This window comes from Meriones unguiculatus, chromosome X, assembly GCF_030254825.1.
Source record: "Meriones unguiculatus strain TT.TT164.6M chromosome X, Bangor_MerUng_6.1, whole genome shotgun sequence".
Classification (NCBI taxonomy): Eukaryota; Metazoa; Chordata; class Mammalia; order Rodentia; family Muridae; genus Meriones; species Meriones unguiculatus.
In genome coordinates, this window is record NC_083369.1 from 106,574,305 (window position 1) to 106,600,556 (window position 26,252).

A 26,252-nucleotide genomic window follows, 5' to 3' on the forward strand; every position below is an offset into this window, starting at 1 on the left:
AAAAATAAAAAATACAAATATGTCATAATTCTCTTCTAAAAAATCCTTCATCAGCTGGCCTCTTTCTCAGGGTCATTTCAAATTGTTTTTACTCACAGTTGTCATGAATATTCTAGAAGTATGAGTTTAACTTTACTATGTGTTGAAGTGAAACCTGGTATGATTTTTTTATGTTGACACATACTGTAATTGCGTAGACTATGAGGCCCTATGCATTTTTATTAAAAGAACCTTGTAGGGTTATGTTTCCCAAATCGCATTTTCTTTTGTGTAGTTTCAGCATGAAAGGAGCTACGAAGTCTCTGCCACTGACACATGCAACGTTGAGATGAAACAAACTTAAAGGCAGCATTTCTTATATACCTTAGAGTAGTGGTTCTTAACCTTGCTAATGCTCTGACACTTCAGTACAGTTCCTCATGTTGTGCTGACCCCCAACCATTTTCGTTGCTACTTCAAAACTGATTTTGTACTTTTATGAATAGTAATGTAAATCTCTGATATGCAGGATATCTGATATGTGACCCCCAAAGGGATTGTAACATTCAGGTTGAGAACCATTGCCTTAAAGGGAGTACTGAAGCCCTATGGCAAACTTCTGCCAACAAGTAGGAGAGGCAGGTTGTTGTGAGGGGATGGGGGTTCTTCCTGGCCCCAAGCTTCTGGAATAATGACTCATGAGACACATTATATATTTACAAATACTGAGGCCACATAGCTAAGATCTTCTCTGACTAGCTCATAATTTAAAATAAACCATTTTACACATCCACATTTTGCCATGTGCCTGCTTACCTGTGCTCAGTTATGATGTGTCTTTCTACATCTTCATTGGTGAACCTGAGTTCCTGGCTCTATCCCAGAATTCGTTTTTTTTTTTTATTAATGCCTTATTTTAAATTATATTTTTCTTTTTATATTTTCATTTATTACAATTTATTCAATTTGTACCCCAGAATTCTTTCTGCTTCTCAGATGTCCCACCTCTTATTTCCTGTCTAATCTCTAGACCATCAGATTTATTGCTGACAGGTGTTGTTTCCATAGAGGCACAAGATATTCTCTCAACAACAGATAAAGACAGTGGAACCTCAGGTACACATTACTACACAGGATCCAGCTATAGTAGGCAGATAGTGTCATGCCAAGAACACTTTCCTGAGATTTGCCTCTAGATTCCCCTTTTTCTTATAATAAGCAAGAAGAGAAAACTCTTAGCTAATTTCTGCAGAAGGGTGAGGATGTGTGGCTATTTGACAACATGTCCAAAGTACTCTATTCAATGCTAGGCCTGGCCTCAATGAAAGTGTTTATACCCAAAGAACTGAATTTGTAGAGTAACATATTTTCATCACTAAAGGGAAATGCTCGATTGCAATCCATCATGTTCAAGATGCAGTGCTGATGAGCCCATGGTAAAGGCCAGGACAAAGGGACACAGTGTGACTTGAAAGATTACAGCTAGTACTGAGCTGGGCATAAGCTCACCACCAATGAAACAGAAGAAGAAATCTAAAAGGCTATGTACCTCATATCACATGTAACTGGTCTCTAAGAAAAACAGAGACTGTGGAGGCAGGAAAAAAAAAAAAGGGAAAAAAAAGAAGCAAGCAACCAAACAAACAAAAAAAACTGGAAACATAAACATCAGTCCAACATACCCAGAGCCACAGCCAACAGTGTACAGCCAGATGCACAGAAGCCCCAAAGAAGCCCCAAAGCCTTTTTGAATGCTATATTCAGATGTACCCTGCTCATGCAAGGGGCTTTATAGTGACATTCCCTGTTTTTTGTTTGTTTTTTTTTTTTTGTTTTTGTTTTTGTTTTTGTTTTTCTGACAATCTGTGAATGATCTTCAAGTTTTTCCAGTCTGTCTAGGGTTTCAGTTTTCGCAAACCTATATTTAATACTTTATCGATTTAATTTCTCACTTCATTGTCATTGGCTTCTTATGCTCTTTTTATTTCCTGTCTTCTACTTGGTATGCATCATTTAAATTTTCTGATCAATTAAAGTGAATGTTTGTTTAGTCCTGACCTTTGATCTTAATCTGAGCAATAAATGTTTATAATTTTCTCTATATTTGCTCCACAAGATATTCTCTCAGCATTGTCATGGTAGAAATATCATCAAAAGAATAGTAAACCTATGTTGTACAAAAAAAGAAAAATTCAGCACTCCCTGTCAAGAATGGAAGAAATGTTCACCTAACAGCATGCATACAGTTAAAGATCTGCCACTTGTTTTGTTGCATCTGATCACGTTCCATATTACATGGAACTAAGTAACCCAGACTTTGAAAGATACATACTAAATGTTATCTTTCATATGTTAATCTTGCATTTTTATTTTTACACATGTATATGTGTGTGTGATATATGTTATGAAACTTAAAAGAAAGCCATGAAATGGGAAAGGAAGTCTTAAGAAAGTGGAGGGAGGGGGTAAAGTAGTAATAGAGTACATGTGACATGAAAATGAAATGGGAGCTTCTAGAAAAGGAAAGATACAAAGGAGAGAAATTACAGAAGAAAATCATCAAACAGAAATAAGCATGAAGATGCCTAATAAAAACTTTTATATTATGTGTTATGTTTTTTTGATTACACTTTATTCACTTTGTATCCCCCCATAAGCCTCTCCCTCCTCCCCTCCTGACCCCACCCTCCCTCCCCCTTCTTCACACATGCCCTTCCCCAAGTCCACTGATAGGGGAGGTCCTCCTCTCCTTGCTTCTGATCCTAGTCTATCAGATCACGTCAGGAGTGGCTGCATTATCATCTTCTGTGGCATGGTAAGACTGCTCCCTCCTCAGGGGGAGGTGATCAAAGAGCAGGCCAATCAGATTATGTCAGAGGCAGTCCCTCTTCCCATTACTATGTGACCCACTTAGACACAAAACTGCCATGGATTACATCTGTGCGGGGGTTCTAGGTTATCTCCATGCCTGGTACTTGCTTGGAGTATGAGTCTCTGGGAAGACCCCTGTGTTCAAATTTTCTGGTTCTGTTGCTCTCCTTGTGGGGTTGGGCAGAGTGCATGGAATCTTATGTAAGATGTGTTAATTTTTAAAATGTACAAAGAAAAAAAATTCAAAACCCTCTTGACTCCTAAGAAGTAGGAATTTCTTTACTGCAATGAATTCATATTGTGGACCTCATTCCAACCATATTTTTTGGCAGGCCATGTGAGCATCTGACTCCAGAGCTTTGACAAGTCAGTGAAAGACAGCAAACTCCTTGTCACATCCAAATGGCAATGGAGATTTGTGAATCACTAGCCCCATAGATCTAGCCTTTCCAGTGCCACAAATTTGAGGATATGTATATTCACAGGCTGAGTGAATATTACATAAAGAAGAACATTAACCCATGAAAGTAAACCATGGAAGTATTAGGGCTAGTTGTACTATCAGAAAACATGGAGAGAGGAATAGGGTACCTGAGTTTTCAGGAGTGGGGCCTGGTTCTGAGCAGCTAGCAAGAAAAAGGAGTAAGACGGTGGTGTGTGATGAACAAATGAATGTGTCCTCAGTGTAGCACAACGGATTCTCTGTCTCCAAAAATCAGGCATTAGCTAGTATGAAAATTAGGTGTCTATGCCACTGACAATTTGGAGTCTTAGCTTGGAATAGTCGTCAGACTAGCTTCATTGGCACAGTCTGGCGTTTAAGAAGAAAAGCAGTTGCATGGCAGAAGGGGAAAGCCAGAAAGTAAGGTTATACTGCCCATTTAATAAAGAAACTTCTTTCGTTCTAGCCAATAATAACAATACTTTATGGACATAATAAGAAATGAGTAGAACACAATTCAAAAGGTATTTTTAAAAACCCATTTAACAAAATAATACTACAGCATTGCTGCCTATTGTGGCTGGTCATTTTACCAGCCATAGATCACTGACTAGACTTACAGTATTCAACGTAGTTTCTGTCCTGTGGATCATGCCTTAAATTAAATTTGAGGTGATTGCTCTAGTCATATTCATGGCATACCTACATGAGGAGGCACAAATTGCCTGACATGCTGAGTGTGTACACAGGGTCTAGAGCTAACCAGGACCCTTGGCAACATATCTCTAAGCATCTTCATGGTGCTTTCTGGCATTATTGTGCTGTTTTTAGCAACAGGAATATGTTACCTACATCTGGATATCTGTCATTCCATGAATACTGTAGCACTAGCCTATATATGAGAGTGGAATTTCCAAGCATTTCCCACAGTAGTTCCTTATAAGAAGGTAGCCTCACCATGCAATGGTCAGTATGTTTTCTTGAAAGAAAATAAAACACAGTATGCCATGGAGTCTGTAACTGCCAAAAATAGAATAGAACTTTTCTACCTTTACTGTTCATTCCCCAAAGGAATGCACTACTCCTCATTGCCATGGATGCTTTTAAGGGTTGCTGCTGGCTAAGGTATTCTCAGTTTCTGTATCTACTAAAACCTTAGTGTTCTCTATAATAGAAGCAACACAGTAAGTCTGGTCTAACTGTCTGCATTTACTCAAGAGCACAAAACACTGACCAGTATAGTCCTCAACCCTGTGAGAGCTCATCCCTCCACAGCAGGAACACAGAGGAAACACTTTTACTTCCCTTTCCTTAGGGTTTCTGGTGAACTATTATTCATGTTTGAAAACAGGCCCAAGTAAAGAAGTCTTTGATTTTTATTTCAACAGTTTCCACAGAGCAGTCTAGCATGACAAAAATATGGCCAGTAGAGGCATGGCCTAGCGCTTTGTATTAATTGTTAATTATCTTAATCCCTCCATGACCACCGAGATTCTTACTCTTCTCCTAACAATCCTTCACATACCTCGAAATGATGTTGCATTGCCTTGCCTCCTGACTGCCTAAATAAAACATCCTACACCTGAGCAGAAAAAAAGATGAGGTGGACAGAGCTGACGTTCCAGGGTTTGGAGAAGAAAGAATCACAGGAAGAAAAAGAAAAGGTAGATCAGAAAAAAGAAAGCAAAGTTGCCATTGGATAGGAAAAGAACCATGTGGTCTGATAGGAAGGACTCCAAAAATAGCTTAGAAATTAATGGCCCAGATGAAGAATATAAACAAGTATTTGGGGAGTATGGATGGAAAGTATTCCAGATAGGAATGGTTAAAGCAGGTAGCATGGGATAGGGGCTGGGAGATAATGAGATAGTGTAGGCGAAATTATCTGCCCATCCCAAGGTGAAAGAAGGCAAATCTAAAATCTAAAAAGTGTCAGTGTCTTTTATTGATTGTGATAGCAGGTTAGATAATACTACCCTAATAATTATAAGGGTAATAGTAAGCATTATTAGCATTTACTTTTAAAATTACTGAAACACTAGCCCTATTTAGCATTAGGAGGCTTGGAAACTTGCCCTTGTCTACTCGTCACTCTCCCATACACACATCATAAACAGCAAATTAGAACCTCCATCTCAGCAACTTTCTTATCTAGTTTTACTGCAAAATCAGAGGCTAACATGTTGGTGCTTCCTGCATGTCCATATAACATTGACATTCCCTCTTTTTTGATTTTATTATTATTATTTTTTTATTAGTTACATTTTATTAACTCTGTATCCCAGCCGTGTCCCGATCCCTCATTCCCTCATTCCCTCCCTCATGAGGGAGGGAGGGAGGGACATTCCCTCTTATACAGACAAGTTTCCAGTGGGCAGATAGCAGAGCCTCCAAGAAATTTCATCTGGACACCCAAAGTTGCATGCCAGTGATCATACAAGTGAGACCTCAATTAGGAAGCACACCATCTCTTAACACAAAGAAAAAGATGGGCAGATTTGGATTCCTTGCACACACCCCACCCACTACATCTCATGTCTGATTATGTTTATTTCCAATTGACTGTTTGTTTCATGGGACTTTTCTTTTAGAGAAGAGAGAAAGAATTATTCAGCTACATGAAGAATGTGCCAATAGGGGATGGTGGAGTGTACTGGTTTAAATGAGTTCAAAGGAGTTCAACAACTTAATTTTTGTAAACTAATGAGTTTACTGGAAGTTACTCTGAATGAAGACTCCCAGAATGAAGCTGTGTCTTCAAAGCCTGATTTATTTCTTTTGGAATAAAAAGTGTATATTCTATGTCATTGCATGTTGGAATTATAGGAAGTATGTGATTTGCCTTTTTCCTTTTTATTTTAATTTAATTTTATTTTTAATTACACTTTATTTACTTTGTGTCCCCCCTCTAATTCCCTCCCTCCTCATTTCCCAATCCCTCCCTCCCTCCCCCTTCTCCATGTATGCCCCTCCCCAAGTACACTGGTAGGGGAGGGTTTCTTTTTCTTCCTTCTGATCCTAGTCTGTTAGGTCTCATCCTCATCCGGAGTGGCTGCATTGTCTTCCTCTGTGGCCTGGTAAGGCTGCTCCCCCCTCAGGGGGAGGTGATCAAAGAGCCAGGCCAATGAGTTCATGTTAGAAGCAGTCCCTGTTCCCATTACAATGGAACCCACTTGGACACTAAACTGCCATGGGCTACATCTGTGCAAGGGTTCTCCAAGTACCATGCATGGTGTTTTGCTTTTTAATTTAACAGTGAGTCATAGTTAAAATATTGCCATAGAGAAGGACATTACAGCCATTCCTGATGAGACTGATAAGCAAGGGTCAGATAGAAGGGAAGGAGGACCTCCTTTATCAGTGGACTTGGAAAAGGGCAGGAAGGAGATGAGGAGGGAAGGTGGGATTGGGAGGGAATTAGGGAGCTGGATATAGTTGGGATGAAGAGTTAATAAACTATAACTAATATTAAAAATAAATAAATAAAATATTGCCTTGAATTTTGGAAGACAAGTCAGATTTTTCAGCTTGGTTAGGAATGGCAAAGACAATAGGGACTCTTGAAATTAAACTGAATTCAATGTGAGTATGATATATCCTTGAGAGTATGGCAGGTGTTGGAGTGTAGTGGTTTCAATGGAAATGACTTCCTTAGGCTCAGAAATTGGACACTTATTCCCAGATGGTAACACTGTTGAGGAAGTTTATGAGACTTTAAGGAAGAGTCTTACTGGAAGAAGTATAATTGAAGGTGGGCTTCCAATGTACTCGCTGCAGCATATCTCAGGTTAAGTATGGGATATATCTGCTTCCTGATCATCCTGTCTAGTTCCATGCTTCTCCTCCTGTTATGAATGTCCCTAGTGGAACCACTCACCAGAAGAAGCTGTTTCTTCCATTAGTTGCCTTTGAACATGGAATATTATCACAATAAAATAACTAATACAGATGTTTGGTTTTTAAAATACCTGTTTTGACATAAGTTATTTAAAAAGATATAAAAAACACCCTTTAGAATAGGATTAGTACAGAATTTCTAAAAACAAACAAACAAATAAACAAACAAACGACCTCTGGAATGGCCCTGAGCATATTTCTACCAGTTTGTTCCATCCTTTTCTTTGAATTGGTGTTCTCAAATTTAATGATTATAAAATCTAAATATCAATAAGCACTGAAACACGAAGATGCATTATGTACACCAGAAACAACTATTCAACGAAGGTTTAATTCCTCACTCAAAAATAAACACATCTGTGTCTATATGCAACATTCAATTTGTCATTAATAAAATGTAAACTTATATATGTAATTAAACAAGATTCCTTTATTATATATTATCAGTAATTGCTTAATTTGTATGCCTAAGTTATATACTTATATACCTATATACACAGGGTCAAATAAAATTTTTCCAAATGAAAGGGGGTTGAGAGTAGAAAACTTTAAGAAGTCCAAGACTTCCTTGATGTTTCTTGAGATCAAGATTAAGAGTTAGAGTACTGGGATTTGCATTGTATGATAATGTATTCTGCACATGACAAGGAAGTTTCATTCATGAAATCTCCAAAATATACTTACCCAAACAAGACATACTCAATGATAGAAACATCCCCCAGTGTTGATAGGGATACATTACAAGGCCTCAACCCTCGATGGGGAGCTATAAACAATGCCGGCTGAGAGAGGGTGAATCAATATTCTCCTTACAGATTATCCATATCATATGAGAAACACCAGGTGTGTTAACCAAGCTGTATTTTAATATCCCTCTTCTGTGTGTGTGTGTGTGCCTGTGTGTATGTGTTGTGTGTTTGTGTGGGTAAAGGTGCTACATCCTTGTATATAAGACAAAATCTCTGGCAGAAAGCAAGGTTTTAGCTTTATTGAACATAAGAACACCCATTCATTTGCACTTTGTAAAAGACTCAGAGTGGTTGTATATATATATATATATATATATATATATATATATATATATAATTAAATAGATGATACATATAATTATATATAATCTGATATATATCATAATATGTACATATATTTTATACACACACACACACACACATATATATATAAAATCAAGGCTCAAAATAGGATACTCAAGAACTCTTTTTCATGTGGCTGCAATTACCATAAGGGATAAGTACCATTTCATGACTCAGCATATCTCTCTGCATGGTTCTTTTGAAGATTATAAGTAATTCACACCAAGTTATAGTTAACAGAAATACAGAAATTTTAAGGTAACATTAGAATTAAGGCAATTAATGTTAAAAACTACCATTATGGTTTTCTGGGAAATTTAGGTACCTTAGCACACTTTCTTCAAATTAATAGTGATTTCCCTCTGAAAGTGAAATACTATGCATAATTTTTACATTGAAATGAGATAGTATACAGTTAAGAGGCTTATCCCATTTTTCTAATTATAAGAGGTTGAATAAAAAGGTACAAACCCAGATGCTTATTAAAGCAGATGAGTAATCATTACATTTTTTCATAACCATAAAATATTCATACTGCTGATATTACAAACTATAGAATATTTATGTTACATATACAATGAAATCTGTACAAAACTTCAACAATAGGTAGAGAGGAAGCATAACTTTCTAAAAGTCTCTTCACCTTAAAGCATTACCTCAAAACTGCACAGAAATGATAGGAAAGATTTTTAAAACTTTGAATTAACAAAAAGACTGCTTCAAGTCTCTATATAGATCACCAGCAGAGGTAGCTACCATTATTAAACATCTCTCTACCTGAATGATAATTTTTCTGTAGACTTTGTTCTTCCATATCACCACTTGTTTAGTTTTAGAAAGAAATGTGTTTATATTTAAACATTAAAATGTGACAGAATGTTTTCTTATCAGTACTAACTTTCAAAGTCTTCCAGGAGAGACCAGATTATACATGAGTGAAAAGGTGTTTTCTTTTTTATTATTTATTTATTTTCTTTATTAATTACACTTTATTCACTTTGTATACCCCCTGTGGTTCTCTCCCCGCTCTTGTCCCAATCCCTCCCTTCCTCCACCCTCTGCATGCATACCCTTCCCCAAGTCCACTGATAAGGGAGGACTTCTTTTCCTTCCTTCTGATCCTAGTCAATTAGATCTCATCAGAGTGGCTGGGTTGTTTTCTTCTGTGGCCTGGTAACTTTGTATCCCAGCTGTATTCTCCTCCCTTTCCCCCTCTGAATTCATAAACACCATTGATTTTTTTCCCAAAATACAGAAAAAAACCCAATAAATTCATAATGCTAAGAGTTCTCATACAATACTTTGTATTACCCATCTGCTTGAGGATGAATCAGTGAGTAACGTGCAATGTGAGAATATGCATTTTAAAGGCTCCTTCAAAAGTTTCTTATGTGCGTAACCCAAATGTTTTATTTTGATTTTGTTCTTCTAATAGGAAAGTACTAATATTTTAGTGAAACCCCGGGATCATGTTGTACAAGAGCCAAGTTTGAGCAGGGTGTGAAGTTTGAGCAGGGTGTGCACAGCTTTAATCCCAGCATGTATGAAGCAGAGGAAGGTTGGTCTCTGAATTTGAGGCAGCTCTGATCTATAGATCAAGTTCCAGAACAGGCAGGGCTACACAGAGACTCCCTGTCTTTAAAAGCAAAATAAAACAGAAAGAGTAGAAAATTGAGTACTTCAGCACTCAACCTGAATTTAACTGCAGCATTTGTCTTTACCACCTGTGGGAAAAGATAGCATTAGATATCATACTTCTCCACAGAACATTTTTTATTATCTATAAAAGAGAAATATTAGTATTCATAATATACCACAAAATTGTTAGAAAGTTCGAATGACATAATGGTCATTTCTACAGAAGCAATATTATGTGTTAGCTAACTTTTATTTTTCCTTTGATCATAGTTAGGCTACCTCTCCTTGATTCTTCGCTGTAGTATCTGAGACCATGTAACTATTTTCTAGCAATGGAATGTCATGTGTGTGCTAAGAGAAGACATGCCACACCACTGACTTCCTTCCTCTTTCACCATCTAGATACTAATTCCCAGAGTAATCTTGGGAATAATATTTGAGAAAGGGATAGAATCAGACTCAGAAAAATTTTGAATTATCAGTACTGAACCACTTGTAAGGAATTTAATGGAGTCATTTGGTAAACTGTAAAGCTGTAAGAAATGAAACAAAATAATTTCACTTCAGATAGAGTAAAAACAATACTGCCAGGGAAGGATGGATTTTGAAACAAAAAGTCATTGGATAAACAGAAATCTACTCTGAAAGATCTCTTAATTATATTTTCACCTCTGCTATAGCATCTAAGCTACAAAATTGGTTTCAGGCTAGCATAAGTTACAGGAACCCTGCCTCAAAAAATTAAAATAAAAATAAATTAAAAACTTAAAAGCAAATTTATTTTATGTTACTAATCCTAATGTTTATAAACTACAGGTGCTCAGTAAAGGTCACTGAAGGCTTAAGTATGTCAATGTTTAGTTTTCCAAGGTAAATTTTCGCTTTAAATCTTTATGATTCTGGGGTGTCCAAGATAGTTGTGACCAGTGAGCACCATATGAGGAATACAGGATCCTAAACTCCGAAATTGGTGAGTGGAGGGGCAGCTGAAGCCAGAACATCAACATTGAGGCTTCTTAGGAGAGAGAGGACAACCCATGAGCTGAGTCAGTTTGGATCCAGGTCACTCATTGACATCTTTGGAGACTGAGAGAGGAGGCGAATTTTCAATCACCCTGCCCTTCCCCTTGCCCCAAGCACAAGTCTCCCTGCTTTGCAAAGGCAGCAGTGGTTGCCCAAGCACAAGTTTCCATGCTATGTGATTGAAAAATCACAGGGGAGTCTTCCAGGGCTGCAGCTGCTGCAGGGCAGTGGCTAGCCAAAGCAGGATCCTCCATGCTGGGTGACTGTGACAGCATAGGCAGCCAACCAAAGTCCAGGCATCCCTGCCCAGCAGCCAAACAGTGAGCACCACTGAGCTGACAGATCTACACTCTTATTTGCCCCTGTGGGCCCAAATATGAGAGTAGAGAAAAGGGGGAACACATGTGCTTTATAATTAGGATTATGAGCAAGTGAGTAGGCCTTCAAGTGAGTGCTTACAGCATCCAAGATCCAGGGTCCTCAACAATAGCAGCCAGATATTGGATCACTCCCACATACACCACCACTATGGGAAACATAGGGATCCTTGGGGAAGTGTTCTCAAAATTGAAGACCCTGTTCTGTGGGTCTACCTGTGGAATCCAGGCAAACAATACCTGGAACCCAGACAAATCTGAACCCTAGAAGTACAGTCCAACAAGGCCATAGGTCACTGAAGTATTCTGGGCACCTGCACATGTGCATAACACCCTTGAGCAGCACCAGCACCTACTCCCCCTTCTGCACTTAAACTCCACCCTTCCAGTCATCTACACTTTCTAGCACTCTCTCCATCAAGGCACACTGCCATGCAACCACCAGCGCTTGCCACATGCATCTGTAACTTTTCTCCCTTAGCTACAACTGAAGCACCATCATCCACTCTCAAATCAGTGGACCTCATGTTTCTGAAGAATACTCCAGACATCAGAGACAGAAGGATCCAGTCTAATGTACAGACTCCAGGAACAAACAGCAAAGGATAGAGATAAACAGATGGATAGAGGTTGGTAAAAGAACACATCCAACAAAAATCAGGATATCATGGCTTCACCAGCAACTCCCCCAAAAAATTTTCATATTGTTTTTAAAGTCATGCTTATCCGGTTATTAGAGGGACATAAAGAGGAAATGAACAAAACTCTCAAAGAAACACAGGCAAACAGCCAAACAAATAGAGGCACAGGTAGAGGCACAAGTAGTAGCATATAAAGAGAAAATGAACAAAAAATGTAGACAATCATGGAAAGAAGGGAATCCACATTCAAATAGATTGAGGAAATGGTGCAAGACATGAAAACAGAATTAGACTCAATAGAGAAAACAGAAACAGAGAAAACTCATGAGCTAGAGAATTTAGAGAAAAGATCAAGAACCACAACAGTAAATATCACCAACAGAATACAAAAGAGAGAAAAGAGAAATTCATGCACTGAAGATACAATTGCAGAATTTTATATAACTCTCAAATAAAAAGTAACAATGGAAAAGTTCCAAACAAAAAACACCCAGGAAATCAAGGTTGCCATGAAAAGAGGAAATCTAAGAATAATAGGAACAGATGAAAAAGAAGATTCCAGGCTCCAAGCTCCAGAAAATATTTTCAAGAATATCATAAAAGAAAATTTTTCCAACTTAAAGAAAGAGATGTCCAAAAACATACAAGAAGCCTCCAGAACAAAAAAATAAACTAGAAAAGAAAAGAAACTACTCACATCATATAATAGTTAAAACACTAAATCTACAGAAAAGAGAAAAAAAATAGTAAAAGTAATAAGGGAAAAAAGCCAAATAACATATGAATGTAGACCTATCAGAATCACACCAGACTTCTTAACAGAATCAATGAAAGCCAGAAGGGCCAGGAAAGATATCAGGCAGACTCTAAGAGACCACAGATGCCAACCCAGACTACTATACTCAGAAAAGCTTTCAAACAACATAGACGGAGAAAACAAAATATTACATGACAAAACTAAATTTAAACAATATCTACATAGCAAACCAGCATTACAGAAATTAATATAAGGAAAAGTCCAATCTAACAAAATCAATTACACCTATGAAAACACAGGATATAGATAACTCCACAACAAATAATTAAAGAAAACAGGCATTGAAACACAGTAACACCACAAACTTTTTATCATCCAATAATCAGAATTATCTGTCAATATCAATGGACTCAGCTGTCCAAAAATAGAAAGAAAGAAAGAGAGAGAGAGAGAGAGAGAGAGAGAGAGAAAGAAAGAAAGAAAAAGAAAAAGTCACAGACTTACAGAATGGTGGTGGAAACAGGAACCAACATTCTCCTGTATCCAAAAAAAAAAAAAAAAAAAAAAAACACCACTGCAAAAAAAGATAAACACTACCTCAGAGAAATGGGCTTGAAAAATCTTTTTCAAGCAAATGGACCCATAAAAAAGTAGCTATCCTAATATTTAATAAGGTAGACTTTTCACCAAAATTAATCAAAAAAGATGAGGAGGGGGACATTAGTCTCTTCAAAAGAAAAACCTACTAGGAGGACATAAAATCCTGAACATCTATGCCCCAAATACAAGAACATCTTCATTTGTAAATGAAACCTTATTAAAGCTTAAATCTCACATCAATCCCAACACCTTAATAGCAGGAGACTTCAACACTCTACTCTTATTAAGGGACAGATCATCTAGACAGAAGCTAAATAGGGAAATGATGATACTTATAGAGGTCCTAAATCAAATGGACCTAATAGATGTCTACAGAACTTTTCACCCAAACCTAAAAGAGTATACCTTCTTTTCAGCACCTAATGGAACCTTCTCAAAAATTGACTATAAGATTCCCTGCACTCTGTCCAAAGTTTGGCTATAAGTTTTAGCATCTGCTCTGACACCCTGCAGTGTAGAGCCTTTCAGAGGCACTCTGTGGTAGGCTCCTATTCTGTTCTGTGTTTTCTCCCTCTTCTGATGTCCATCTTATTTGCCTTTCTGAATGTGGATTAAGCAAGTTAGCCAGAGTCCTCCTTTTGGCTTAGTTTGTTTAGGTGTACAGATTTTAGTATGTTTATCCTATACTATACATCTAATATCCGCTTATGAGTGAGTATATACCCTGTGAGTCTTTTTGCTTTTGGGATACCTCACTTAGGAAGATCTTTTCCACTTCCCACCATTTGTCTGCAAATTTCTTGATTTCCTTGTTTTTCATTGCTGAGTAATATTCCATTGAGTAAATGTACCACAATGTCTGTATCCATTCCTCAACTGAGGGACACCTGGGTTGTTTCTAGCTACTGGCTTTTACAAAAAAAAAAAAAAAAAAAAAAAAAAACCTGCTTCAAACATGGTTGAGCAAATTTCCTTGTTGTATACTTGAACAACTTTTGGATATATGCCTATGAGTGTTATAGCTGGATCTTGAGGAAGTGCTTCCTAATTGTAGGAGAAAGCACCAGATTGATCTCCAAAGTGGTTGTACACATTTACATTTCCACGAGCAGTGGAGAATCTTATTAAAAAAGAGGGAAATAGTAAGACCTGGAGAGGAAAGGAGATCCACAAAGAGAGCAACAGAACCAAAAAATCTGGGCAGAGGGTTATTTTCTGAGACTGATACTCCAACCAAGGACCATTCATGGAGATAACCTAGAACCCCATGGCAGTTCAGTGTCCAAGTGGGTTCCATAGTAATGGGAACAGAGACTGTCTCTGACATGAACTGATTGGCCTGCTCTTTGATCACCTCCCCACAGGGGGAATGCAGCCTTACCAGGCTACAGAAGGAGACAATGCAACAACTCCAGATGAGACCTGATAGATTTGGATCAGAAGGAAGGAGAGGAGGACCTCCCCTATCAGTGGACTTAGGATGGGAAATGTGTGGAGAAGGGGGAAGGAGGGTGTGATTGTGAGGGGAGGAAGGAGGGAGCTACAGGAGGGATACAAAGTGAATAAACTGTAATTAATAAAAATAAAAATATATAAATTGTAATAAATAAAAATAAATAAATTTATAAAAAATGACTATATAGTCGGGCATAAAGCAAGTCTCAACAGATAAAACAGATTTTAATATTTAAAGCATAAATGAAACAAAGTACCTAAAATCTCTGTTTTGCACATTTTGAAAATATGAGCTAGGATCATCTTTTCTTTTAATCCTGGAAATGTTATCTAAAGTGGAGGAGCATCATAACAAATGGATGCTTATCACACTGTGTACAGGAAAAGGAGTACTTCCTCATCCTGGACAAACCAAAAAATCTGTACATAGGGTTTTTTTGTGAGACTGATGCTACAAACAAGGACCATGCATGGAGATAACCTAGAACCCCTTCACAGATATAACCCGTGGCAGCTCACTGTCCAAGAGGGTATCAAAGCAGATACTGAGACTCATAGCCAAACTCCCAGCAGAGTGCCAGAAACCTTATGGAAGAAGAGGGAGATAGAAATACCTGGAGGGGATAGGAACTCTACAAGGAGAACAACAGAGCTAAAAAACCTGGGCCCAGGGGGACCCTGCAGAGATTAATACTCCAACTGAGGACCATGCATGGAGAGGACCTAGACCCTCTGCTCAGAGGAAGCACATAGGTTGCTCAGTTTCCAAGTGGGTACCCTACTAATGGGAACAGGGAATGTCTCTGACATGAACTCAGTGGCTGGCTCTTTGATCACCTCCCCATGAGGAAATGCAGCCTTACCAGGCCACAGAGGAAAACAATGCAGCCAGTCCTGATGAGACCTGATAAGCTAAGGTCAGATGGAAGGGGAGGAGGAACTCCGTATCAGTTGACTTGGAGAGGGGCATGGGAATTGATGAGGGACTGAGGGTGGAAATGGGAGAGGGTGAGGGAGGAGGCTACACCTTGGATACAATGTGAATAAATTGTAATCAATAAAAATAAATAAATTCTATAAAATCTTTGTCATTCTAAAATTACTTTCTTTGCAATTCATGATAGAATTGTTGATGTTATTTGTTAATATTATTTTTTGCTAATGAGTAAATTGTGAGTTATTCTTGTGCTCACATGTCTAGCTAAGATAGCAAATGATATAAATCATGATACTCATTAGCTCATTTTAAACTTTATTTTCATTGTGTTTGTTTGCATGTGAGCAAGTGTATGTGTATGTGTGTGCGCACACATGTGTACTCATGCACGTGCAAGTGAGCACTGCATATACTAAACCCATTTATTGTGGCGGTCAGAAAACAATTTTGAGTAGTTGGTTCTCTCCTTTCACCCTGGGTTCCAGGATCAGGTTCTATGGTAAGCACTTTTACCCACTGAACTAACTTGCACATCTCAAATAATTTCAATAGCAGTCATGAAAGAAATAGAATATAATTATGCTCACTTTATATACAGAAAGGTAAGAAATGAGTTACTTAGGACTATTTAACATTAAGATTCGAGATTCAAATACTTGCTTTCTAAGAATGTACCCCTGTGGTATGTTTATGTTATATAATTTATTGATTAATTTATACTTATTTTCCAGTATTATAACATATACTAATAAAGCTGACACTGAAGATTTTTGGATTGAGCTAAAGTGTATAGAGAAGTAATAAGTTTGGGATACCAGACAGTCAGAAACCTCTGATTTAGTTCAATAATTTTACTTTATATCTGGGGAAATAGAAAATTCTCATGAAATTTGCCTGGAACAAAGGTGGACAGGTAATAATTAACCAAACTGAGTCCTGTGCTTCCTAAAATAGTAGATTTCTTTCCATTATGTTTTTATTCCCTATTTTAGTGGTTCATAATGAACTAAAGTAAGACCAAAAAGTTAATAAATAAAGTTAAATCATTAGCTAAAGGACATGGTATGATTTTCAGATGAATTCATCTCCCTTACTATTCTAAGATAGCCAGTGACATCTGGTAAAGATCTAACGATAGTGCTGCTTGATCAGACACTGCATTTTTATGCACCTGATATTCTTGAAGTTTTGTTCAGATATTCTTCTTCAAAAATAGAAGTACAAAAATTATATCAGTTGGGCTGAAGGGAGGAAAGTGAAAGTGGCAAAAAATGAAATTATTTTTTTATTTCAAAAATAATATGAAAAAATACAATTGATCTTGTGATAAATGTCTACTTAATTCAAAGCAATTGTAGCCATTCATTAGCAATAAATTAAATATTGAAGAGAGCAGATCATTTCAACATGCTTAATATATCCCTGCTAAGAGATGAAAAGCATCCACTTTCTTATGATCACCTATTCAATGTTCGGAATCCAGGTCATTCTAAGATTCCCTAATTCATAGTACTTACCCAAAGCATTTGCTGAGTTAAAGATACAGATAGAAGAATCAAAACAGCTTGTTTGTCAGATTTGAAATAACGTTCTGAACTGTTACCCATCATAAAACTTGTAAGGCCATACAAGGAACTGAATTTATTTGTCTTCAAACACAGAAAATTGGTTGTTTCTATAGCAGTGATAATAAAGTAGTAAACAAATAAAGTAGTAAATAAAACGATAAAATAAAATGATAATAAAGTGATTCCTATTAAAAGAAAATAAATATATACAACCTCATTAGACCACTCAAAATATGGGCTGAGCTAACTTGCTAACTTTTTTATTGGTTTAAATTGAATGCTTATAAAAACTATCTTTTTTTTTCCACTTAACTGATGAATAAACTTCTACACAAGATAAGTTAAAATCTGCTGTCAATGATGAGTTTTGGTGCACTGTGGTAAAGCATTTTCCAAGTAAGTAAAAGAACATGAATTTAATACCAAGTACACATATAAAAAACAAAACAAACAATAAATGCTGTGGTTGGTGGTGATAGCTTTTAGTCCCAGAACTGGCGAAGCAGATCCCTGGGCTTGCTAAGTTCAAGGCCAGTGAGAAACCTATGACTCAGCCACCATCAAAGATGCTTCTTTTCACAACTAATAAAAGTACCACATCTCAATATGACATCTGTAGCACAAAGCCTACTCTCAGGGTTCAGGGAATATCATAGAAGAAGGGACAGAAAGACTGTAATAGGCAGAGGAAGGGAGGAGGACCACTGCTAAATTGCATCTTCTGCACAGAAAAAGGAATGTTAACAGCTATAGTTGCCTTCACTGAAGGAGAAAAGGAAAATAGAAAACAGTAACATTAATTAAATGCCATTAACAATGTTATTTAGAAAATATTAGATGGCATAGGAAAACACAATAAGAAACTGTTTTATGAGACAAGAGAGCCAAAATAAACTAGTGACTTTTACTTCTGTGGACCTGCTTACCTATTCCTCTTTTTTGGAAAAGAGCATAGGCAGCAAAACCTGTTTGCTTAGAATAAAATTGTCTTAACCTACACAGAAGCTGTAACTTGTCTGTAATTTTAATTTTAGAGGATATAATTGCTTCTTCTGGCCTCTGCAAGGCACCAGATATGCGTTTGGTGCACAGACATGCATGCTGGCAAACCACTAGTACATATAAAATAAAAGTTTAAATTAAGAAAATGAAACAAAATGAATATAAGTGGGCAATGTCTGAGAAATAGTTCTGGAGGTTGTTTTCTTGTCTTCACATGCTTACATGCATCCCTGGACACATCTAGCAGCAAACATGTCAGAACATGTACACACATTAAAAAAAAAAGATGAATGTTTTAGTACAACAAAAGAAATTAAATGAAAATTTGAGAATGTCTTGATTTAAACATAATAAATTAAATATATCTTTACATAAAAAATAGCATACTAACATGTAATACTCAAGTATTCTAATCCAGATTAATGATGTAGTTTATTTTGCTTTCTCAGGGTACCAGTGGCAGCAATGGGCATGCAATGCATTTTGCTATTTCAAAGCAATAGACCTATAATGCACTTTATTATTCATCGCAGACTCTGGGAAAGAATATTATACATCAGATTGTTTTATCACCATAAATATTAATTTCACATTACAGTAATTTCAGTATTATAAGCATTTTTATTATGATGATTTATTACAATTTATTCAGTTTGTATCCAGGCTGTGGTCCCCTCCCTCATCTCCTCCTTTGTCTCTCCCCTAGTCCACTAATAAGGTGGGTCCTCCTCCCCTTCTATTTGATCCTAGCCTATCAGGTCTCATCAGGACATTGTGCTCCTCTGTGGCCTGGCAAGGCTGCACACGTTCCCCCCACCCCCAACAGAGGAGGTGTTCATAGAGCCTGTCCCTGAGTTCATGTCAGAGAAAGCCCCTGTTCCCTTTACTGGGTACCCCAATTGAATACTCAGACAATGGGCTACGGCTGAGCCTGGGTTTTAGGTCCTCTCCATGCATGGTCCTTGGTTGGAGTATCAGGGTTTTTTTTAATTCTTTTTTTTTCATTACAGTTTATTTACTTGAATCGCAGCTATAATCTCCTCAGTCATTCCCTCCCAACCGCTCCCTCTCTCCTTCATCTCCTTCTGGCCCCTCTCTAAGTCCACTCATGGGGGAGGTCCTCCTCCCCTTCCATCTGATCCTAGCTTATCAGATCTCTCTTCAGGGTTGGCTACAGTGTCCTCTTCTGTGGCCTATCAAGGCGGCTCCTCCCTCAAGGGGTGGAGGTCAAAGAGCCAGCCATTGAGTTCATGTCTAAGACAGTCCCTGTTCTCCTATTTAGGAAACCCACTTGGATACTGAGCTGCGATGGGCTATATCTGGGCAGGGGTTCTAGGTTATATCCATTCATGGTCCTTGGTTGGAGAAACAGTCTCAGAAAAGACCCCTGGGCCCAGATATATTTGGTCCTTGTGGAGCTCCTATCCTCTGCAGGTCATACTAACTCCCCGTTCTTTCATATGATTTCCATTTGTCTTTCTATGTGAAGATTGGTCATCTTACCCCAGGTCTTTTTTCTTGTTTATCTTTCTTAGGTTTACAGATTTTAGTATGTTTATCCTATTTTATAGGTCTGGTACTCACTTATGAGTATATATCATGTGTGTCTTTCTGCTTCTGGGATACCTCACTCAGGGTGATCTTTTCTAGTTCCCACCACTTGCCTGCAAAGACTGTAATTTCCTTGTTTTTAATTGCTGAGTAGTATTTCATTGTGTAAAAGTACCACAATTTCAGTATCTATTCCTCAACTGAGGGACATCTGGGTTGTTTCTAAGTTCTGACTATTATGAATAAAACTGCAAAAGATACTGTTGTGAGAACAAAACGAAAGCCTACAAACTGGGCAAGTATCTTCACCAACCCTATATATGACAGAAGGCTGATATCCAGAATATATAAAGAGTTAAAGAGGTTAAAAAGCAACAAATCAAGCAATCTGATTAAAAAAATGGAGTTCAGAGATAAACAAAACAGAGAATTCTCTGTAGAGGAATACAGAATGGTAGAGAAACACTTAAAGAAATGCTCAATGTCCTTAGCCATCAGAGAGATGCAAATCAAAATGACACCCATTAGATTTCACTTGACACCCATCAGAATGGCTAAAATCAAAGCTCAAGTGACAACACATGCTGGAGAGGTTTTAGAGAAAGGGGAACCCTCCTCCATTGCTGGTGTGAATATAAACTTGTGCAACCACTTTGGAAATTAATCTGGCACTTTCTCAGACAATTAGGAATAGTGCTTCCTCAATATCCAGCTATACCACTCTTAGTCATATATCCAAAATATGTTCAAGTACACAACAGACATTTGCTCAACCATGTTTGTAGCAGCTTTATACCAAATAGCCAGAACTGGGGTATCAGTTTCTGAAGAGCCCCCAGGACTCTGATTTTTTTTCTTTCTCTCTTGGTCTCCTTGTGGAGCTCCTGTGTCCTCCAGGTCTTTCTATCTCCCCTTTCTTCTATAAAATTCCATGTCTTCTGGCAAAGTTTGGCTATGAGTCTCGGCCTATGCTTCCATACCACGATCAGTAGAGTCTTTCAGAGGCCTTCTGTGGTAGGCTCCTGTTCTGTTGTCTGTCTTTTCCTGGTTCCACTGTCTATCGCGTTTGTCCTTCTGCATGAGGATTGAGCATCTTCCTGATGGTTTTCCTTGGTGTTTAACTTCTTTTGGAGTATAAGCTTTAGTATGTTTATTCTATATTATATGGCTAATATCCACTTATAAGTGAGTATATACAATGTGTGTCTTTCTTCTTCTGTGTTTCCTCACTCAAAAAGATTAAAGTAAAATCTTAAAAAGAAAAAAAAATGTTTAAGTTTCATTGAGAAATTTTAAAAATGGTTTATAATGGTTTTGTTATAAAAAAAACTAGCCAGTTAAAAGCAATTGTTTAACACCAACAGCATCAGCAACAGGACTTATAAAATTACATTTCATAACAGTATATTGTTAGTGGTGAGATGATGTAATTGGAAAAAAAAGGCAAGATAGTATTTCAGTATGAGTACAAATGAGTGTAAGTGACATTCATTCATTCATTTAATATTAATAATATCCAGTATATATAAAGAAAAAAAGAAGCTGAAAAGCAGCAAACCAAGTAATCCAATTAAAAAATGGGGTACAGAGCTAAACAGAGAATTCTCAACAGAGGAATATCAAATGGCAGAGAGACACTTAAAGAAATGCTCAACCTCATTAGCCATTAGGGAATTGCAAATCAAAACAACCCTGAGATTTCACCTTACACCCATCAGAATGGCCAAGATGAAAAACTCAAGTGACAACACATGCTGGAGAGGTTGTGGAGAAAGGGGAACCCTCCTCCACTGTTGGTGGGAATGTAAACTTGTACATCCGCTCTGGAAATCAATCTGGCACTTTCTCAGACAACTACACATAGCGCTTCCTCAAGATCCAGCCATACCACTCCTAGGAATATATCCAAAAGAGGCTCAAGTACACAAAAAGGACATTTGCTCAACCATGTTTGTAGCAGCTTTATTTGTAATAGCCAGAAGCTGGAAACAACCCAGATGCCCCTCAACTGAAGAATGGATGCAGAAATTGTGGTACATCTACAAAATGGAGTATTACTCAGCAATGAAAAATAAGGAAATCATGAAATTTGCAGGTAAATGGTGAGACCTGGAAAGAATCATCCTCAGTGAGCTGTCCCAGAAGCAGAAAGACACACACGGACACACATGGTATATATTCACTCATACAGACATATAACATAGGATAAGCCTAGTAAACTCTGTACATCTAAAGAAACTAATCAGCAGAGAGAACTCTGACATAACGTTCAATCCCCATCCTGAAAGGCAAAGAGGATGGACATCAGAAGAAGAAGAAAACAGGAAACAACTTAGGAACCTGCCTCAGAGGACCTCTGAAAGGCTCTGCCCTGCAGACTATCAAAGCAGGTGCTGATACTTATGGCCAACTGTTGGGCAAAGTGCATGAAATCTTATGTAAGATGTGGGAAATAGTAAGAGCTGGAGAAGACAGAAACCCCACAAGGAGAGCAACAGTACCAGAAAACTTGAACACAGGGAACTTCCCAGAGACTCATACTCCAACCAAATACCAGGCATGGAGATAAACTAGAACCCCTGCACAGATATAGCCCATGGCAGTTTAGTGTCCAAGTAGGTTCCATTGTAATGGGAACAGGGACTGCTTCTAACATGAACTCATTGGCCTGCTCTTTGATCACCTCCCCCTGAGGGGGGAGCAGCCTTACCAGGCCTCAGATAATGACTATGCAGCCACTCCTGATGTGATCTGGTAGACTAAGATCAGAAGGAATGAGAGGAGGACCTCCACTATCAGTGGCCTTGGGGAGGGGCATGCATGAAGAAGGGGGAGGGAGGGTGGTATCGGTATGGGAGGAGGGAGGAGCTTATGGGGGAATACAAAGTGAATAAATGGTAATTAATAAATAAAAAGAAAAAATATAATAATAATAATAATAAATGGTTACTCTGGAAAAAGAATTATACTTAACAATATATAAGGCATATAGCCATGCTTTTGAGGAACTGTCAACCTTTGATAGTGACAGTTATGCAGAACTAATTGTAATAGATGGAGTTCAGTAAAAGAATAAATTTGGGGAAGAAAGACAAAACTCTTGCAAGGGAAATGTTTGAAATCCAATGGTTGATATTTGAAATCCAGTGGTGATCAGCCATAGCTGAAATGACTTTGAGAAAGATGGCCAGCCTCTTGGATATTTTGACCACTCCCAGAAAGTACAATCTAGTTAGATTTGTAATCTAAATGGAATATTCATTTACAGGAGGATCATAAAATCTGAGCAGGCTCTTGAAAAAAAAGACATATGTAAATTAAACAACAACAGAGCATAATGCCAAGAAGGCAAATGGGGAGCAGATTATTTATTGCCTTAAATACCACAATAAAGTATGTAAATTTTGTTCTCCAGGGAATGGAGAGTCATCTAAGAGTTCTGAGCAGATGAGATATGTGGCCACATTTGCATTTGAGAAAAATCATTCTGACTTCCCTATAAATAACAGAGTAGAGGGACAGAGAATAGAGAAAGATAGTAGCATAATCCATTGAATTCATTTTACATGGAAGATAATGAGTTCTAAAAATGTGCTGGTGGTGAGGCTGGAGAAGGTTAGATTTATTTGGCAGTAGTAGTGTAATGAAAAGGATAAATCATAGAGGTTCCACTAGATAGAGTTGATTGACCAATGTACATTATTGGATTTGAGTATATAAGGAAGAGGATACAAAATTAACCTTTAGAATTAGGCTTGACTGAATGGAAAATGAGTATTTAAATTACATTAATATCTATATAACAAAGGGACCATATGTTTATGGGAATAAAGGAATAGTAGGAAAATGGGGAAGAAACAAGTAAATGAAAAAACTCCAAGAATATAATGGATACTTACTTTCACCATTATATTCCTAGTGCCTGGTTCAACAAAAATGGGAATGGTAAGAGAACTGAAGTTAATTATTATTTTTTTGAAGTATCATTGAAGTGATTTGAATATATGGATTCTGCTGAGGAATGAAAAAAAAAAAACTCAGTCTGTGTATTGATCTAGGGTTACTGAACACCTACTACAGGCATGATAGAATTTTAGGCACATGTATTATTTTAGTTGAAAAATAAAGCAGCATAGCAGGTCTAGATAATGAATGTATGTTTTCAAAAGAAATTTGTCAGGGGCCAGGAACCTTCTTTACAAGCATGAAGACCAGACTTCTAATTCATGTACAGACAGAAAAGTCAGAAAGGCATGGCAACATGCTTGTCATTTGTGAGCTCAAGACACTGATACAGGAGATTCCCAAGGCAAGACATCTAGTAGGACTACTGAATTGGTGAGGTCTAGATTAACCAAAAAGAGCCTGCCACAGTGCTTAACATAGAAAGCAATTGATGTAGATTCAGAACATCAGCCTCTGTCCATCATATTAAAAAAAATACACATGCATGTCTGCACACATGTACCTACACATACACAAACATGCATACATATAAGAAACAAAAAAATGAAAAGAAGAAATAAAATATAGTTGTAAAAGATAGCTTTAATCAAATAATTTTGAATGCTGACTTGAGTGAAATTGAGTGGTACCTGGGTTTTTCTGCTGGAAAAATAAACTAGGGAGAAAAAAAATAACTGAATGGATACAATGGCAAAGGTATAATATCACCTTTATGTTCAAAGAGTAAGTAGCAGATCACTGTGACTTGGGAAATTGAACAAGAGAAATAGAGATGAAATATAACGTCAAAGGAAGAAAAGACTAAGGCATGTAGATCTTTAAACACTAGATTTTGACTTTCTTTTCTCTTTAGTCAGAATGAAGTGGAATTCATTGGCTGGTTTAGACCTGAGAAGTGATAGGGTCTAACTTGTGTTTTCAGAGTATCACTCTTTTGTATACAGAAGTTTATAGAGAAGCAAAGAAAGAAGTAAGAGAAAGTTAAATGACTCTATGAGTTATCTGAGCAATAATTTCTTTTAAAAAAGTTTATTTATTTATTTATTTATCTATGTATCTATCTAATAGTTTACATCAAGGTAGAAGCAATTGGGAAAAGACCAATGGGTCTTGTTTTCTGATTGTTTTGAATTTATATTTATTTTTGTTTTTTTTAATACAGAACTGGTAGGGATTATAGAAATTATTGTTGGGTATTATGGGATGAAAAAGAAAACAAGTCTGATTCTAATTCATTGTAAAAACTTGCATTAACTGATATGGATAAGACTACAGAAAGGACATGTTTCAGGCTCACTTAGAAATAATGTTTATTGCATATAAAGAGTTAGCAGGTACATGAATCTGTATTTCAAAAGAGTTTAGTTTGTAGATGTTAGCAAAGATATATGCTACCAGTAAGGATCACCTAAGAAATATGTGTAAATGAAGGAGAAAACAGATCTAATACTGATAATGTGGCCAGGAGAGCGGTTAGGCATAATAACAGAAACAATGTAAGAATTGAACACTAGAAAATATTTTGATACTGTGGGAGGAAAAGAAAACACGAGATAAGCAATTTCTTTCTACGAAAGAAAAATTCATATTGGATTTTGGAATTTATTTTTTTATTTTTTAATAATTTTTATTTTATTATTTTAAACACAGGTTATTTACTTTGTATCCCAGCAAAAGCCCCCATCCCTTATTCTCTCCCAATCCCATCCTCCCTCCCTCATCTCCTCACTGCCCCTCTCTAAGTCCACTGATAAGGGAAATCCTCCTCCCCTTCCATCTGACCCTAGCTTATCAGGTATCTTCACGACTGGCTGCATGTCCTCCTCTGTGGCCTAGCAAGGCTGCTCCTCCTTCGGTGGGGATGGGGAGGTCAAAGAGCCAGCCATTGAGTTCATGTCAGAAATAGTCCCTGATCCCCTTACTAGGGAACCCACTTGGATACTGATCTACCATGGGCTGCATCTGAGCAGAGGTTCTAGGTTATATTTATACATCGTCCTTGGTTGGAGAAACAGTCTCAAATTTTAGTCCATTATCAGTTGACCTTGTTATTCTGATAATCCTTTAGGGCTAAATACTGTGGATGTTAGTCTGTGGCAGATATAATTTTTTTCCTCATTGTATTCTAGAAACAAAAAGTGGCAGAGCAAAAAAATTTGCTCTCAACCCCTTCAAGAGCATGCCTCAGTATCAACTGTTTAATTTATAATTTTTAGGGAACACCAGAGTCTAATCAGAGACACAATACAGTAAGGTGAGAGAAGAAACAAGGAAGACAGATGTTTTAGAATTGGATAAGTCAGCATATTACAAAGAAAAGACAAACTTTTCAAAATGCTGTATGCAAGTTAGGTAAGAAGAGCAATAGGTATTGCTTGTTATATTTAGCAACTAGAAAGTCACTTTTGACCTTGACAGTGGCTGTTAGGAAAAATAGAGAAGTCGGTTTCAATAAAA

The 26,252-nt window shown here is 37.3% G+C and overlaps 1 non-coding gene across 1 annotated transcript; it reads left to right on the forward strand.

Annotated features, from left to right (window-relative positions):
* Positions 1–2,148: 2,148 nt before the first annotated feature.
* LOC132650280 (U6atac minor spliceosomal RNA) lies at positions 2,149–2,270 on the forward strand. The gene has a single exon (XR_009588649.1). It is a non-coding gene; the product is annotated as a U6atac minor spliceosomal RNA (small nuclear RNA).
* Positions 2,271–26,252: the final 23,982 nt, after the last annotated feature.